Source organism: Crocuta crocuta, unplaced genomic scaffold (genome assembly GCF_008692635.1).
Source record: "Crocuta crocuta isolate KB4526 unplaced genomic scaffold, BGI_CrCroc_1.0 scaffold129, whole genome shotgun sequence".
NCBI classification, from domain to species: Eukaryota; Metazoa; Chordata; class Mammalia; order Carnivora; family Hyaenidae; genus Crocuta; species Crocuta crocuta.
The window spans coordinates 6,048,949-6,053,702 of NW_027551571.1; positions in this window are offsets into that span (position 1 = coordinate 6,048,949).

The following is a 4,754-nucleotide window of genomic DNA, read 5'->3' on the forward strand; positions in this document are numbered from 1 at the left end:
GCGGCCAGGAGCTCGCGCCTGTTTGCAGAGAGCCTCACCGTGTGTCCGCTCGGCTCAGGTGCCCGGAGACCACAAAGCACAGGGCACGTGAAGCCCAGGCCTTGGGGAGCTCGCGCACTGGTCGGGGACACAGGAAACCAGCCAACTAACCGACGCGTGCGGTAAGTCGGGGGAAGGAAATGGAAGTGGGGAGGAGGGGTGGGTAAAGGGCTCACGCTCTTTCATGTGGGTAGTCGAGGGAGGGCTCTGAGGAACGGGAGGGGGAAGTGGGGACAGACCACACGGTTAGCAGAGGAAAGCTTGTTTTAGGTGTTGGCAACGCAAGTGCAAAGGTCCTGTGGCAGGGATGTTTTTGTGCGGTCAGAGCACAGTGAGAGACAGGGGTGGGTTTGGGTCATTGTGTGTGTGTTTCTGTGTGTGTGTGTGTGTGCGTGTGTGTGTGTGCGCGCGCACGCGCGCGCGCGCACAGTGGATCTCGTGGTAAAGAATTTGGATTTCACTCTGAGGGGGCTCAGAAGCATGGAAAGCTTGGGATCAGCCTTACCTTTTTAAAGGCGCACTCTCGTTTCTCTAGGTCAGGTGTCAGTCGGCCTGTACCGGCGGAAGCAGGAGCCTGGCTCAGAGGCTGTCGCAGGTGTCCAGGTGAGAGGTGATGGCTGCTGGCACGGGCGGTGAGGGACAGTAGCGGAGGCGGCAAGCCGGCCGCGACAGCTGACGGGATCGGCTCCGGGGTTGCCTGCGTGTGACACAGGAGTCAGGGGCGCCAGCGGTCCGGGAAGGGTGAGTTCTGGTGACTGAGGCTGAGATGGGGAAGTGTGAGGAGCGGGCGGCGGCGAGGGGCGCAGAGGCCGTCCTGGGGCCGGCCACCTTCCAGACACCCGCTGGCTACGTCCGCACGCGCCGGGCAGGCTGGGGAGGGCGAGGGGCTGGAGCTCGCGCTCGGGAGTCTGACACGTGGGTGGTGTTTGAGGTGGTGCAGGGGTGAGTACAGACCGGAGAGGGAAGAAGCTTCCGGCAGAGGAGCAGGGCTGGGCCGTGAACAGTCACAGGCCTGCGCTCTGCTCACCTGGGCTGCTTCCCCTGTTCGTGATGTTTGCGGGTGCCCCACCCCGCTTCTCCCAGGGGGCAGTGGCGAATCTGTCCCCCCCCACCCCCCCAGGGTGCCCCTGCCCCTTCCTGGTTCCAGACGCAGCTCCGGCAGGCCCCGCTGGCCTCTGCTGTGGGGCGCTGTGCCGGCAGCCGGGGGCGGGCGCAGAGAGGGGCCTGTGCTGCTGGAGGGGGGGGTCCCGAAGGGCCCCTTGGCGCGGGGCTTCGCAGGGGTGATGGGGGGGCTAGATGGATCTGCTAAAGGTCTGCAGACCCAGGGGGTCTTCCTGGGGGGACCCAGCCCAGAAGCCGCGTCACCTGGCTGGTTGTTAGAAATGCCAGTTAGAAATGCCACCTCTGGCCACCAGAAAGCCGGGGCCCCGGCGCGGGCATCCTCGCTCCCGCGCTTCTGCGTGCGTGGCCAGTGTGGCCCGCTACGCCCTCCCCTGCTCGGGTGGCTGTGCGCCTCCCCTGCCCCCTGCCCTGCGGGCCCTCCATTCGGTTTGGGTCTGCGAGTCCGTCCTGGGAAGCCGCTCACTTCGGCCCGAGTGGTTTTATTCGGGGGAGGGAGGGCGGGGGAGAGGACGAGGGAGACGGGCGGGCCGGGCTGGCTTTCATAGCCAGAGCCCCAGGCAGGGGTGAGGGCGCAGGGCTGGGGCCCCTTGGAGGGTCCCAGACGCCGCATCTGGGCTTCTTTATCCTTCCTGTGCTGCATCCTGGGGAGGGGACATCCTTGTCCATCCCGTCCCGTCTCTGCTGTTGCCCCTCACACCTTCGTTCCTGCGCTGGCTTCCTCTCCTCGCCAGTGACCCTGTGGCCCTGAGAGCCGAGACCTTCCGTCTCTTTTCTCCAGCACCTCCATGGTCCTTGCCATGTGCTGTTTTCCTATATCGACTCATTTGATCCTCACAGTATCCCTTCACAGTTGAGGAGCAAAGGCACAGAGAGGTTGTGAGCTTGCCCGAGGTCACACAGCCCCTTAAGGGGAGGAACTGGTACTTGAGTCTGGGCAGCTTGGCCGGCAAGCTGACTGCAGAGCCGCTCTGAATGAACCTTTATGGCCGTCATGCTGCCCCCCCCGCCCCCCGCCTGTGGCCCATGGCCTGTGAGCCCCTGCAGTTCTCACCGGGGTCCCCGGCGGCAGCGTCCCTGAGACTCTGATCTCACACCTACCGCCCAGGCCTCTCCTTCCCAGGCTTTGCCCCCTCCCTGCTCTCTGCTCCGGTAGGGTTTTCCCCTGGAGCCTCTTCACACCCGTCACACTCTCTCCTCGGGTAGGTTTTGACTTCCAGGCCGAACGTTCAGCTAGGCAGACATCTCCACGTGGGTGCCCCACCTGGGACACTGCCCCAAGCTGCGCCCCACATACGCGGTCGTCTGTGTCCTCAGTGAGAGCCCGAGGAGCCGGGTCCCAAATCCTGGGTGGGCGCTGCAGCTCCCCATGTGGCCAGGAGGGGGAGCCTCGCACCCTCCCGTCCCCCTCAGCGCCCCCACCCCCGCCCAGCACCACCTGCTGATCCACTCCCAGCTGCGCCCCAGGGCCGCCTCGCCAGGGTTACGGTCACGTTCATACTCGTGCTCGGGCTGCCCCCTCCCACTCTGCCCTCCTCCAGTCCGTTATCCACACAGGATCCAGAATGATCTTTCAGAAGGCACATCGAGCGGTGCCTCTGTGTTGCCAGTGCCTGCGGGCGCCCCCAGTCCTCCGGCTGAAGCCAGGGCCCTCCCCTCGCACCGGCTCGGAAACCTTGCGGGCTTCACCGTGACCCTCACTGAGCTCCGGGGCTTCAAACACGTTGCTTCTGCGGCTTCCCTGCCCTTGCCTGGACCTCGCTACCTGTCCACCTTCTGGTCTCATTCTGGAGGCCACTCTACGTGGGTACCTCCCCAGACCCGGGGGGGGTGCTGCGTGCAGGGTCCTCCCTGTGCTTCCGTGGCCTGCAGCAACCCCTGCTCTGAGGGTCTATCGTGCTGAATTACACCCGTCTGCCACTTTTCTGACCCTTCCCCTTCCCCCCCAGGTTGTGAGTCCCCTGAGGCCAAGGACAGGGCCTGCTGTCCCCACAGTGCCTTCAGCCGGCCTCTGACTCAGGCTCAGGGCCCTAGATTCTCTTGATAAGTGTTTATTCAATGAAGGAAGGGATGAATTAATGAGGGAATGAATGAATGAATGAATGAACGCAGGGGCAAGTGAGTCACTGGCTGGGGGAGAAGCTGTGGACTGACATGGTAGCAGAAGGGTCACAACAGTGAGGGTTAAGTGAGATAATGCTTTGGAGCCTCTGGCCCCGGAGTGGGGGGGTTGGTAAGTGGGGTCACTCCCCACTCCGCCTCCCCCGTCCCCTGTCCCCCTGGCTAACCTGCGAGTGGCTGCAGGTGCTAACCGACCATTCTGTCCGTCCCGCCGCTGTGGCTCCCTCACCGCGAGACTGTCCCGTAACCCAGAGCTTTAGGCCCTCGGGGGCCGGGCGCCCAGACTGAAGGCGGAGGCCCGGGGCAAGCCGCTCTTCCTTCCCCCGGGGTCCCCTGGCCCTAGGCTGGGTTGTCTTATGTTCTGTGGCCTTGGAGGGGCCGGAGGCTGGCAGCCAGCGCCCAGGGCATCACCTTGGGCGCCCCCCAGGTCAGAGACCCAGTCTGGCATCTACTTGCTCGCACACAATGTCTTTCCTTGTCTATTTTCTTCGGGACGTGTGCTTGTCCAGACGTGTACACGGCGTGGGACAGGAGTTTACAGGCGCTGTTGGCGGAGCACCACTCAGCATCCCTGTGGCCCTAGAGATTTTGGGGGGCCTTGGAGCTGTGGCTTCCGCTGCTCTGTCTTCTTGAGCCTGGGGGCTTCCTCGGCCCCAAACGCGTGAGTGACCTTATGACTGGCCCTTCAGGGCTCCCCGGCGCACTGTTGCAGTGCGTAGGTGGAATTCCTATTTTTAAGCGCCAAGTTGTTGAGAAATTGTAGGGCTTCGACTTCCTTTTGAACAGAAGGCTTCCAGAAATAGTTACACCTTTGCTTCTGTGGAATCTGGGAAGTCGCCTTAGCCCAGGAGAGGTCAGCAGGTGGCGTGGGGTCTCCTAGGAGATGGCCCCAGTGGCGTCTCGCACTGCTCACTCAGTCGGGCTGTCCGGTCCTCTCCATCCGCCGAGCGCCTAGGGGCCCCGGCTGGCCCTGCTCTCTTCTAGGGAAGGAGGGTGACGGTGGACAGGGACCACATCTTGGCGGCGCGCAGTGTCATGCTGAGGGACCTGAGCTCTGTCCCTAAGCCCTCACTGACTTAGCAGGGGGGTAACAGATCAGGTGTACATTTCCAAGAGGCCGGACGGCGTGCATTAGAGCTGCGCTCCGTCCGTCTTCCATTTTACAGAGACCCCTGAACACCCGTACCAGGTGCCAGGACGCAACAATCACCCCAGCCGTGTGCAGTGCATTCCAGCATTTTCTATTCCGCTCTGTTTCATTTGTTTTCGTAAAAATGCTGTTTGCAATCCCCTCCATTGATTTTCCGTCTCCCTGAATGTTTTTGATCTGCAGTCTGAACAGCGCTAGATTGGAGGGAGGAAGCCTGGGCAGAGGCTACTGTCATTGTCCAGCCAGGAAGACGCCGAGCTGGGGGGGGGAGCGCCAGCCCTGGGGCAGAGGCGGCGGGGGGGGCCTGCCTGGGGCTGGCACTGGC